This window comes from Balaenoptera musculus, chromosome 16 (assembly GCF_009873245.2).
Source record: "Balaenoptera musculus isolate JJ_BM4_2016_0621 chromosome 16, mBalMus1.pri.v3, whole genome shotgun sequence".
Classification (NCBI taxonomy): Eukaryota; Metazoa; Chordata; class Mammalia; order Artiodactyla; family Balaenopteridae; genus Balaenoptera; species Balaenoptera musculus.
This window is the reverse complement of record NC_045800.1, coordinates 26711150-26724119: the sequence shown is the minus strand read 5'-3', so window position 1 is coordinate 26724119 and position 12970 is coordinate 26711150. Positions and strand designations below refer to the sequence as shown.

General features: G+C 42.7%; 1 protein-coding gene across 12 annotated transcripts in view; it reads left to right on the top strand.

The window, feature by feature from the left end:
• GBF1 (golgi brefeldin A resistant guanine nucleotide exchange factor 1) overlaps nucleotides 1-12970 on the top strand; it is a 123774-nt gene that overhangs the window by 78041 nt on the left and 32763 nt on the right. The window lies entirely within an intron of this gene.

Genomic DNA, 12970 nt, shown 5'->3' with positions numbered 1-12970 from the left:
ATCATACAGTGGCAGAGCTAAAGTGAAACAAAGAGGTCATCCAGGCCCATTTTACTGAGAAGGATCTGTGGCTTAGAGGTCATGTCTTGTGTAAGGCGTCATGCCAGAGTGGTGACATTTCTGGAACTAGAGCTCTGACTTGTCTATTACTATGGTTATAATGTAATGTTTTTTTAAGACTGTCTGAATGTTTTTTTTTGTTCGTTTTTTGTTTTTTGGGTTTTTTTGGCCACACCCCCGCGGCCTGCGGGATCTTAGTTCCCCAACCAGGGATTGAACCCATGCCCCCTGCAGTGGAAGCACGGAGTCTTAACCACTGGACCACCAAGGAAGTCCCTGAATTTTAAGTACTGAGGGCCTAACTTTTGTTGCATGTGAACTTTCTTCTAAATTGAACCCTGATTATACTTTTAGCAATGGGGAAGTAAACACTGTTGAAGACATTTCAGTGACACCCCTTTGGGGAACAACAGGGCCCCATTAAGGGTATATCAGTTACCACCTGAAAATCTCTTCTTTCCCCAAAGGTTGCCCAAGGGGCACTGAGGTGGCAGCTCAGCTGGCTGTTGAGCCTCTGCTCCCAGAATGGTGAATTGGGAAGCAAATTTGTTTCTTCTCTTCTATATCTTCATTCTCCTAAATAATGCCAAGTAGGAGAGGCTGACCCCAGGCCCCCTCAGTTCTCTTTTTTTTTTAATTGAGGTATAATTAACATACAGTGAAATACACAGACCTTAGGTGTTCAGTTGATAAATTTTGATGATTGTGTAAATTCAGTAACCACTTTAAAAAAAAAAGATATAGAACATTTTCATCACCCCAGAAAGTTTCCTCATGCCCCATTTAAGTTAACCCACACACACATACACAAAGCCACTTTCTGTGTTCTATTACCATGCATTAGTTTGGGTTTTGGATTTCCTATAAATGGAATCATATAGGATATTCTCTTTTGTTTCTAGCTTCTTTTCACTTAACATGTTTTTGGAATTCATCCATGTTGTTGCATGTATCACTGGTTTTTTTGGTTTTGATTCACTCTGTGTTACTGAGTAATATTGAATTGTATGGGTAAACCATAAGAGAATTTACTCATTTTCTTATTGAAGAACATTTGGAGTGTTTCCAGTTTTTGTCTGTTAATGAATAGGCTGCTATAAACATAATACACGTCTATTTGTGAACGTATATTTTAGTTTCTCTTGTATAAATACTTGAGTGAAATTGCTGGATCATAGCGTAGATGTGTGTTTAACTTTAAAAGAAACATTTCTTCAAAGTGGCTATAACCCCCCCACCAGTCTATCTTTTCCTCCTCTGGGGGGCTAGGCTCTTGAAATTGACGATTTGGCAGGAAAAGAGAACCCACATCATCAGGGTCCCTGCTGCCAGAGCACAGTGGCCTGAATCGGACACTTAAAAGGCTGAAACAGGTGTTTGAAACCCTACTCCAGCCTCCCTATTTGATGCCAGCCCCCTGAGAGGCTGGGGCTTGGCCAGCAGAATTCAGACCTAATTTAATGGATGCTGGATTAGAGATTTTTCAGGACATGGCTATGTAATAATGTATGTACTGTGACTTGATACATTTTGATACATTTGAAGCAGGTAAATGAACATCGTCATGTAGGAGAGGGGCCTTTGGTGGCCCAAATGCTTCTTTTTTTTTTTTTTTTTTAAATAAACAGCCAACTCTTTTTTTTTTTTTTAATCAGAACATTTTAAACCCCACATTTGTTTTATTTATTTTTATTTTTGGCTGTGTTGGGTCTTCGTTTCTGTGCGAGGGCTTTCTCTAGTTGTGGCAAGGGGGGGCCACTCTTCATCGCGGTGCGCAGGCCTCTCACTATTGCGGCCTCTCTTGTTGTGGGGCGCAGGCTCCAGACGCGCAGGCTCAGCAACTGTGGCTCACGGGCCTAGTTGCTCCGCGGCATGTGGGATCTTCCCAGACCAGGGCTCGAACCTGTGTCCCCTGCATTGGCAGGCAGATTCTCAACCACTGCGCCACCAGGGAAGCCCAATGCTTCTTGAGCATGGGGTAGTTAGTCTTTGTGGCAGATGAAAGTCCCTTCCCATCCTTGCTTTTTATCCGCATCTCTTCTTCTTGAAGCTGAATGCAGTAGAAATCAGCACTTCCCTTAGTAACATTAATATTGCCAAGGGCCTTTAGCCAGGTAGGATTTGGTATCCTGTGTGTCAAATATTATGGGAAATAAAGTATGCCCTGGTAAAATTCTTTCTCTATATTTTTAATGCCTCTATCTTACCTAGGTCTTAGGGAACTAATTCTCATGGGCCAAGGGTTAAAGCAAGGAACGGAAGGTTAGGGTGTGGGTTCCCAAAGCCAAATGACTTAATGTACCAAAGCAGTAGTTTCTCTACTGTGTTCAGTGGGCTTGAAATTGATGGAAGTGTGATCTGTCTCTGTAGGCTGCTTCAACTGAAGATTTCTTTCTTTCTTTTTTAATAAATCTATTTATTTATTTATGGCTGCGTTGGGTCTTCGTTGCTGTGCACGGGCTTTCTCTAGTTGTGGCAAGCAGGGGCTACTCTTAGTTGCGGTGCATGGGCTTCTCATTGCGGTGGCTTCTCTTGTTGCAGAGCACGGGCTCTAGGCACGCGGGCTTCAGTAGTTGTGGCACATGGGCTCAGTAGTTGTGGATCGCGGGATCTGGAGCGCAGGCTCAGTAGTTGTGGCACACGGGCTTAGTTGATCCACAGCATGTGGCATCTCCCTGGACCAGGGGTCGAACCCATGTCCCCTGCATTGGCAGGTGGATTCTTTCTTTTTTTTAAATTTATTTAATTAATTAATTTATTTATTTATTTTTGGCTGTGTTGGGTCTTCGTTGCTGCGCATGGGCTTTCTCAAGTTGAGGCGAGCGGGGGCTACTCTTCATTGTGGTGCGCGGGCTTCTCACTGCGGTGGCTTCTCTTGTTGCAGAGCACAGGCTCTAGGTGCATGGGCTTCAGTAGTTGTGGCACACGGGCTCAGTAGTTGTGGCTTGCGGGCTCTAGAGCACAGGCTCAGTAGTTGTGGCACACGGGCTTAGCTGCTCCGCGACATGTGGGATCTTCCCGGACCAGGGCTCAAACCCGTGTCCCCTGCACTGGCAAGCGGATTCTAAACCACTGCGCCACCAGGGAAGCCCCTGGCAGGTGGATTCTTAACCATTGCGCCACCAGGGAAGTCCTCAACTGAAGATTTCAAAAGAACAAGTTCCAATAACAGATTCTTTCTACTATTGGTTAGAAGGGCCCAGGGAGAAGAAATGGGCTCCCCATGCCAGTCTAGCCTTTCCACAACCCTTGAGGGGAAAGGGCGTTTTTGAATTCAGGTCCACATTCATAGGTGGACATTCCCTTAAACATAATCTCAGTATCTTCAGACCTCAGTCTTAGAAGGCAGGGCCTGATATTGGGCTGCATCATGTGAATGCCATTCTTGGTGTGAACTAGGCTGAGATTTGTATATTAAGATTCAATACTTAAATTTTTTCATTATCATATAGTAAAATTGACTGTTTTTAGTATACAGATCTGTGAATTTTAAAACACACATAGATCCCTGTAACCACTGTGGCAATTGGAATACAGAACAGTCTCACCACCCCAGAAAACTCCCTCTATTATCCCTTTGTGGTCACACCCTCCCCATACCCCTAACTCCTGTCAACCACTGATCTATTCTCTCACCATAGTTTTATCAAGAAGGTCATATAAATGGAATCGTACAGTATGTAACCTTTTGAGACTGATTTGTTTCACTCAGCATGATGCCTTTGAGATTCATCTAAACTGCTGCTTAGATCAATAGTTTGTTCCCTTTTTATTGCCAAGTAGTATTCCATTGCATGTCTGTACCACAGTTTGCTTATCCATCCACTAGCTGAAGGACGTTTGGCTTCTCCATTTTGGGGCCGTTATGAATAGAGCTGCTACAGACATTTGTGTACAGGTTTTTGTGTGAAGAACATTGGTTTTCATCTTTCTGGGATAAACACCCAGGAGTGGGATTTCTGGGTCAACGAGTAAGTGTATGTTTAGCTTTTTAAGAAACTGCCAAACTGTTTTCCAGAGTCCTGTACCACATTACATTCCCACCAGAAATGAGAATTCTAGTTTCTCCACATCCTCTCCAGTGCTTGGTATTTTCAGTACTTTTATTTAAGCCATCCTAGTAGGTAGGTAGTGGTACCTCAAGGTGGTTTAAATTTGCATTTCCCTAATGGCCAGTGACATCGAACACCATTTGGTGATGCATCTGTTCAAGTCTTTTGCCCATTTTTTAATGGAGTTGTTTGTTTTCCTACTGTTGAGTTTAGAAACTTAAGTCTATTCTGGACTCAAGTCCTTTCTTACAATCACAATTATAATTATACAATTATTTATAGCTTGTTTTTTCAGTAGCTTGTTTTTTCAATCTCGTAACAGTATCTCTCATAGAGCAGGCATTTTTATTTTTGATGAAGTCCAGTGTACCAGTTTTTTTCTTTTGTGCACTGTGCTTTTTGTGTCATACCTAAGTACTCTTTGCCTAATCCCAGGTCACAAAGATTTCTCCTATATTTTCTTCTAAAAGGTATGCAGATTTATGCTTTTCATTTACATCTATGATCTATTTTTAGTTAATTTTTATGTAACATGTGAGGTTTAGATGAAAGTAGGGGGTTTTTTTGGCATATGGATGTTCAGTTGTCCCAACAGCATTTGTTGAAATTAATGCCTTTTTCGATACCAAATTCTCCTTAGGACTGTATCTTCTTTAGGATTGAAGGAGTTACAGAGAATTCTCTTGAGTTCCTCCTCGCTTTCCAGCAATTACTTTGTTCCTATTCCTTGTTTCTTTCTGGGTCTTTCTGATTTGGGGTTTGTTTTTAATGCAATGTAATGGAACACTCATTATTTGTAAGTTGATTGAGCATAAAGTTTTTCATTATAAAGTGGCCATCCATCACAAGGAGGCATGTGGGCTGTAAAAAACATTAACTGTGCATTCTGGGCTGGAATGAAACTTTACCAGAATAATACAGCTTTTGTATTGTGTGCGGTTGGGATAAAATGAGAGACAGAGAGAGACAGATATTGTTGGGGAAACAGGTGTTGGCTGAACCCGGGTTCTGTCCCATGTTTTCTAAAGTTGTTTCCTAACCCTTTCAGGATTGCTCCTCTAGATTCAGCTGTTTTGAAGGTTCTCTGGGCACCTTTCAGAGCAAATAACCTATGACTTCTCAGAGTGCTTCTGCTCCTATAAACTTTATTTGTTCATTCTCCAGCTTACAGTCATGTGTTTAGAGGCAGCAGTGGCAAGTGGTTAGAGTACTTGTCCTGGCCCTTACTGGTTATATTTTCAATGCCTTTGTTTCCCCATCAGTAAGATGAGAAATGTCTCATCATAAAGTTCTTGAGCTTGTTAACACAAAGGGTGTCTGAGGCTGAATAAGATTCCTCAGACTTAATTGTCACTAAGAATTTGTGATATGCTGCTGTAAAAAAGCATTTCCAGCTTCTGGATAAATGTGAATAAATAGGATTCTGTACACTTAAGGAACAGGGAGAGTTGCTTACTAGTCCCGTAATTGATATTCTTTAGGGATTCTCTTACTCTTCTCCAAAAGCTTTGGCTATTAACCCTTCAGTCTTTTCCATCATCTGTAGACTTTGTTAATGTCAATTCAGAATTTAGTTCTTTTTTATTTCCTTTTACTTCCCTTCAGGGCCCCTAGAGGAGACCTGACAGGGTGGTAATTGGTGATAAACCTATAATTGTCTTCTTGCTGCCATTGAACAATGAAATATTTTACTAGACTATGAAGGGAATTTGGATTGAAAAAGTTGCTCCAAGTGTAATGACTGCATAAAGTTGGGGTGAATGTCCTGTTTTAAAGTATAGCAGAAGTTTTTAATTTCTCCTGGGCTTTCAAATTGCCTGCTTAAGTTTGGTCTTGGTCTTATACAATGAATGCAGAAAATGGCAAGGTAGAGTAAAGGACCACAGCAGCTCTGGTTTGCCTGTATGTTACAGCCTAATTGCTTTCCTTTCAATATGTGCCAGTTTCCTCTAGAAGGAAGAGAACTGGTGTTTAGAGTTGATATGCATCAAACTTGTGCTCTCAGTAAGACAGATGGATCAGTCTATCCTCGGGTCTCTGCGATATGTTTGAGGCTGGTCCCTATGGGCCTCATTTAGCCCTGCCAGCCTTGTTAAAGGGGCCTCATTCTTCCGTCTTGGATTAGGAAGGAACGTGGGCAAACCTGAAGCTTAATTTGTATGGCAGTACTAAAATCGGTAACTAACAGTGTTTAGTCATTGGCTAGGAAGAGGAAGGGTGCAGAAGAAACTTTAATTCTAGGATAGTTAAGTTTTAAATTTTTATTTGCCATCCATGTCATGCAGTTAATATATCTAATAGTAAACCCATAGCAATAGCATAGTATAATATTTAAGAACATAATCCAGAACAGACCCAGATTTAAATTCTACCTCTTCCACTTACTGCATGACCTTGGGCAAGTCACTTAACCTCATAGAGCCTTGGTGTTCTTTATCTATAAAATGGGAACAGTAATACTATTTCTCAGGGTTACTGGGAAGATAAAATAAATAACCTACATATGATAATTAGTTTAGTATGTAGCTGTTGCTGATGTCAGAGGCCAATTAAGGTTGTTGTCCTGAGCAATGGAATGAGATTCTTCTTGTAGGGTGGTAGATAGCAGCTCCTAGCAGCAAGCTAAACCGGCTGTTTAGCAGAAATGCCCAAGGTGGGAAGCTCATTTCTCTTCCAATCAGGATTATGTATCATATTGGAGAAAGTCATGCAGTAAACAAACTACTTTCCCACATGTATGCTGCCTTTAAGTCCCTGTCTTATCTTCTGAAAGTGTAGGCTAAATCTGATACCAGGCAGACTAGGGTGGTCCTACTCAACAAGGAGGAGATTATAAAAGTGAGGATTTCAGGAGCAGCCTGAAAGCAGCCTGCTTTGGGCTCTATATGATATCCGAGATTTCAATCTGAAAAAAATACATCTTTCTATCGTCTTTCTTAGGGGAGACGGACCTGCTATAGGGACAGAGGTAGCCCAGGTCCTGAAAAGGTGTTTGAGCCAGAGAACATACGTAAATGCCGAAAACCCTTTTCTTTCTGGTCATCTTGAACATTTGGGGGCCAGATATCTACGGAGGAGGAGAGGAGTTTTTATGTCATCTCTGGCTTAGGTTGGGACCTCATGAACATGACCTTCTACAAATTACTTATCTAAGACAGCTCGGGGAAGATATAAAATTATGATTTCTAATCCTTGGGATTTTCAGACTTTCAGTAAAACCCCAAGATGTGTAAGTTCAGGATTTGCTTATGTTTAATTAGAGTAAGAGCTAAGGTTTGGTTTTTTGATTCATAAAAACAGGTTGGGTTGGCCTTTGAGGGAGAAATCAGCCTGAAAAATGAATACTTCTCAAAGGGTTTTTAAAGGACCAAGTGTTAGAAAATAATTTGCCTTTCTTGGTGTAAGGTGGTTTGTATCATTATCTTCTACTGCAGGCCCTAGGTGGACCCATGAACTCACCTTGTACCTGGGTTGTGGTAGTGATTAAGTTATCACCATACTTTGTTTCTTAAAGGGTCATAATATCAAAGATAATCCCCCTCCTCATCCCCACTGCAGTCTAAAGGCACTTTGAGAAACTAAACATTTGTTTGAGAATGGGAAGCAGATCTGGGAAACTATTGGGTGATAGCTGAAAAAAGAGGATCCACTATCAGGAGCTTAGACAAACAAACTGGGCTTGCTTTTCCCCCAGGCTACCTTTGTAACAGACTGTCTGCATTCATGCTTATTTACTCCCAAACTGTACTTTGTGTTTAGAATAAATTTTGGGGATCTAAAGGGAGCCTTAAAGAATTTCATTAAACTGTGTACTACCACCACCATCTTCCCCAGGAAAACCCTGTGGATGAGGAAACTATGGCCCAAAGAAGGGAAGTGTTTGCCCAAGGTCGCATAATTAGTGACAGACCAAGACTGGGCATAGTGCATTTCTTTTTTTCATTTCTCCTGTTGTATAGGGCAGGGTTGCAAAGGCTTGTCTGGGTTTAACCCTTAAGCCTGGACTAGATAATTTTCTGAGAGCTGCCCTTTGGCAGCCTTCTCTCAAGCCAGTTCATGAAATCAAGCCTAAATCCCCACCTGACCATTCAAGGCTGGAAATAAAGGTGTGGCAGATGTTCCAGAGGCTTCTGGCTACACCAAAGTTTAGTTTGTCTCATCCTTTGGACTACTACTCCTGATGTCCTGTAGTGACCAAGAAGAGCACACCTCTTTCCTACAGAACAGTATTTCAAAAATTCCATTTGCAGCTCATTCTCAATCTTACTTTGACTTTTACAAGAAATATTCCTAGGTATAGCATAGTCAGAGAAGTAGACTGGACTTCCCTGGCGGTCCAGTGGTTAAGATTCCGAGCTCCCACTGCAGGGGATGCCGGTTCAATCCATGGTTGGGGAACTAAGATCCTGCATGCCCCATGGCTCGGCCAAAAAAAAAAAAAGGGAATATGAGGACCTAACACTTTCTCCTAAAATGGAATGTGGAGGCATAGACATAAAAGCCCAAAACCAAAGAGCTTTTTATGCTCAAATAATTCTGTACTGTGTCTCTGGATACAGAAATGTCAAGTGGGGTAAATGAACTAGACTTATATTTTTATCATGCTCTGATTTATTAGTCTGTTATACATGATTTACCTTGTGAATGATGATATTCTGTCTCCAGGAACATGAGCCAATATTTGCAGGATGAAGAGCTAGGATGGGAGCAGGCTGGTGACCCTCTAGAAAGCAAGAAGGGAGAAGTAGCCTCTGAGGGCAAAAGGGTCGAGACAAGCATTTCTGAAGCCAAATGGTGTTGAAATAATATACCACAGGACTTTTTCCTTGTCAGCGTAATCCAATTGAGAATGCCCAACCGCCCCTGATAAGAGTCACTCAGGAGTAAAGAGCTTGCTACCAGGGAAAGCAGCTTATGTGTGCATTTTGGCTCAGGAATGTGCCAGCCCAATGTTGGCCAAATGAGAAAAGGCTGCTGCAGGCTGGAGAACACAAGCCTCCTGGGAGGATGGTGACTGCTCCCCTGTATGCTGAGAAGAGATTGTTCCCTTTTGTCTAAGGGCAGTGCATGATGCCACATGTTGAGGCCTTTGACATAGATTGTCAGAGAAGGTGGCAGCTCTGATGTGAAAAAAGAAAACAGTGTCAGTATTCATCTCCTTTTGGACAGGTCACCTCATCATCTGAGAAGATAGGAGACTTGGGGGACATCTGCAGATTCTCAACCTGACTTCAGGCCAAAAGTCACTTTGAGACTTACCTGTTTTAATGTCACAGTGTAAGGAGTTGAGAGCCCTGTTCACTGATGTTGAGCAGAGTATGAGCAGAACACCACCAAGAAACCTCTGAAGAGCTTCACTTTGCTTTGTGTTGAAGTGACCTACAGCTTCTCCAGAAATAGTTTAATAAGTCTTGTTGTGATGATTCTTATTGGGCACTGACTAGCCAGAAGTTGGACCTGGACTTGATTTTAGCAGCTGGTGGCCTAGTCCTAGAAGGATCCCAAGTGTTCTTTCTCCAGTGGGAGTTGAATTTCCCCTCCTTCTTGTACCCATTCCTTTTTTTTACTTCCCATCTTAGAACATGAATCAGTCACCTTCAGAGCACCCCTCTACCTGATCTGCACTCTCTGTTTACTGAACTGTTTGTGCCTTGAGGTTGACAGCCTTCCAGGGCGGGAATTTTGGCTGCTTGGCAGGGGTGTCAGATGTCTCCTTGGTTGTGAAATTACTCAGCCTGCTCACTATGAGCAGCATCATGGCATCTTTTCCCTGAAGGACTCAGGCAGCTCTTCTTACTCTTCCAAAGAAGATCTAGACAATTGAATCTCTGTCCCCAGGCAGGCTAAGCCAGGAGGTAGAACACCAGAAATTTTTCTTTTCTGGATTCGTAGGAAGCAGTAGAGTTAAATCTGCAGTTGAACCTAGAGGGCAAAACTCCAGTTCTGCCTAGACCAAATTCTCTTGGGAAAGTTTATTTTATATACCGTCATCCTCTTTTATTGGAGGGGTAGGGGAGTGAGGGTGAAAGTGAAGGTTCCTGGTGGGCTCATTAAAAAGTCCAGCCCTTGGGCTTCCCTGGTTGCGCAGCGGTTAAGAATCTGCCTGCCAATGCAGGGGACATGGGTTCAAGCCCTGGTCCGGGAAGATCCCACATGCCATGGAACAGCTAAGCCCGTGCTCCACAACTACTGAGCCTGCGCTCTAGAGCCCGCGAGCCACAACTACTGAGCCCATGTGCCACAACTGCTGAAGCCCACGTGCCTAGAGCCCATGCTCCGCAACCAGAGAAGCCACCACAATGAGAAGCCCGTGCACTGCAACGAAGAGTAGCCCCCGCGCACTGCAACGAAGAGTAGCTCCTGCTTGCTGCAACTAGAGAAAAGCCCACCTGCAGCAATGAAGACCCAACGCAGCCAAAAATAAATAAATAAAATAAATGAATTAAAAAAAAAAAAAGTCCAGCCCTTCTAGTTTTCCATCACTAAGTTTCCATAAAGCATTGACTCACAGAATGGAAGTGCTGGAATGAATGTACTTTAACAGTCAGATTCTAACTATCTAATTTGACAGATGAGCTTGGGTATCATATGCCTGGTTATTAGTAGGAGTGAGACTAATGATTCCTTGTCCATTGACTGGATTGTATATTATGTGGGGGTCACATCCAGAGCATCCAGAGAGTTTTCCGTGGGACTTTGTCCAAGCCTCTGTATAGTATCACTCCTGCCCCCTCCAAGTCTCTCAGTGCCATGTTGAACTCTTTCCTCTTAAGAAGCAGAAGGTTAGGGGCTTCCCTGGTGGCACAGTGGTTAAGAATCCACCTGCCAATGCAGGGGACACGGGTTCGAGCCCTGGTCCGGGGAGATGCCACATGCTGCGGAGCAACTAAGCCCGTGTGCCACAACTACTGAGCCTGTGCTCCAGAGCCTGCGAGCCACAATTACTGAGCCCACGTGCCACAACTACTGAACCCTGCGTGCCTAGAACCAGTGCTCCGCAACAAGAGAAGCCACTGCAATAAGCCCACGCACCACAACGAAGAGTATCCCCAGCTCACCGCAACTAGAGAAAACCCACGTGCAGCAACGAAGACCCAATGCAGCCAAAAATAAATAAATAAATAAATTTATTTTGAAAAAGAAAAAGAAATCTTCAGTTGAAGCAGCCCTGCAGAGACAGATCACACATCAATTTCAAGCCCACTGAACACAGCAGAGAAACTACTGCTTTGGTACATTAAGTCATTTGGCTTTGAGAGCCCACACCCTATGTGTGTGTTAAAATTGATAGGACTCAAAAAGAGTCAGTTTTTAAAAAAAAAAAAAAAAAAAAAAAAAAAATTAAAAAAAGAGTCAGTTTTACCAAATTAAAAAATTTTAAAAACAAACAAAAAGAGGCAGAATGCACTTGGCCCTGGAAGTGTCAAACGGTGGGTGTAAAATTGACCTAGTCTTTGACTATGAAGCAAGTATAGGTATAGCACCTGGGTGAATGCTCAGAAAATCTGTTCCCTATCCCACCTCTCAAAGATTTGTCTTCCATCTAACACTTTCATATCTCAAATATACCAAACATGCCTTTTTTTTTTTTTTTAAATAAAGACACATCTTTTTATTCATTTATTTACTTAATGGCTGTGTTGGGTCTTCGTTTCTGTGCGAGGGCTTTCTCTAGTTGTGGCACGTGGGGGCCACTCTTCATCGCGGTGCGCGGGCCTCTCACTATCGCGGCCTCTCGTTGCGGAGCACAGGCTCCAGACGCGCAGGCTCAGTAATTGTGGCTCACGGGCCTAGTTGCTCCGCAGCATGTGGGATCTTCCCAGACCAGGGCTCGAACCCGTGTCCCCTGCATTGGCAGGCAGACTCTGAACCACTGCGCCACCAGGGAAGCCCCAAACATGACTATTTTTTAAATGGCAGACCAAATCGTATGTAATACAGTTGTGTTCCTAAAGCAGCAAGACTAGATGACTTTAGTTTTTTTCAATGTGCTTTTTAAAGGTATTTTATTTCAGCTTTCCCAAATATATCTATTCCTTACATCTCAACCCTTTACCATCTTAAACACACACAAAGGTTTTTCTCTAGGTTTTTTCTGCAGATTGTACATCTCTAGGTGGGGGTAGTGGGGGATGAGAAGCAGGTTTTATACAGCTGATGTGATCACTGTACAGACAAGCTTGGAAAATGCTACCCAATCTGCCAATTAATTAAAGCATTAATCTGAGGAGCAGTGGGGCCAGGGAATGTTTACCCAAAGAGGAGGGTGGTAGGAATTGAGTGGGAAGCTCCCTACATTTGCATGAAAATGAAGGTGCTTAGGAAACCCAGCTTCCTTTTGTCTCTAAAGGTGGGGCAGCCCTTATCCAGTCCCTGAATCTTTCTGGCCTATTTAGGAAGCCTTTTAGGGAGCTAGTGTCTGAGATATGAAAGCACGGCAGAAAAACAAAACTTAAACCCTGGGCATAGTAGGGTACAGAGCAAGTCCAGTATAAAGTAGCTTCTTAGACCTGGAATGAAACCTTCTACATTTGGAAGTATGTGCTGATAATTAAGTAGAATAGATGTAATGGTTTTACAAGTTTTAGAACCATATGTATAGACTGGGTTCAAATCCCAGCTCTGCTTCTTATTAGCTGTGTGATTTGGGGCCAATCATGTGTCTTATCTGAGCCTTATTTTTCTCATCTGTAAAATAAAGATTATGAATTGCCTTTTCATCTCAAGGCAGTTAGCCCTCTGCTTACTGTAGACAGAAAGGAGGCTAGAGAGTGGTTAGGACCTTTGCAAGATTATAAACTGCCTCCAGCACAGCCTTTTGTTCTTTTTGAGCTTATTTTTCAGCAAGGGACTATAAA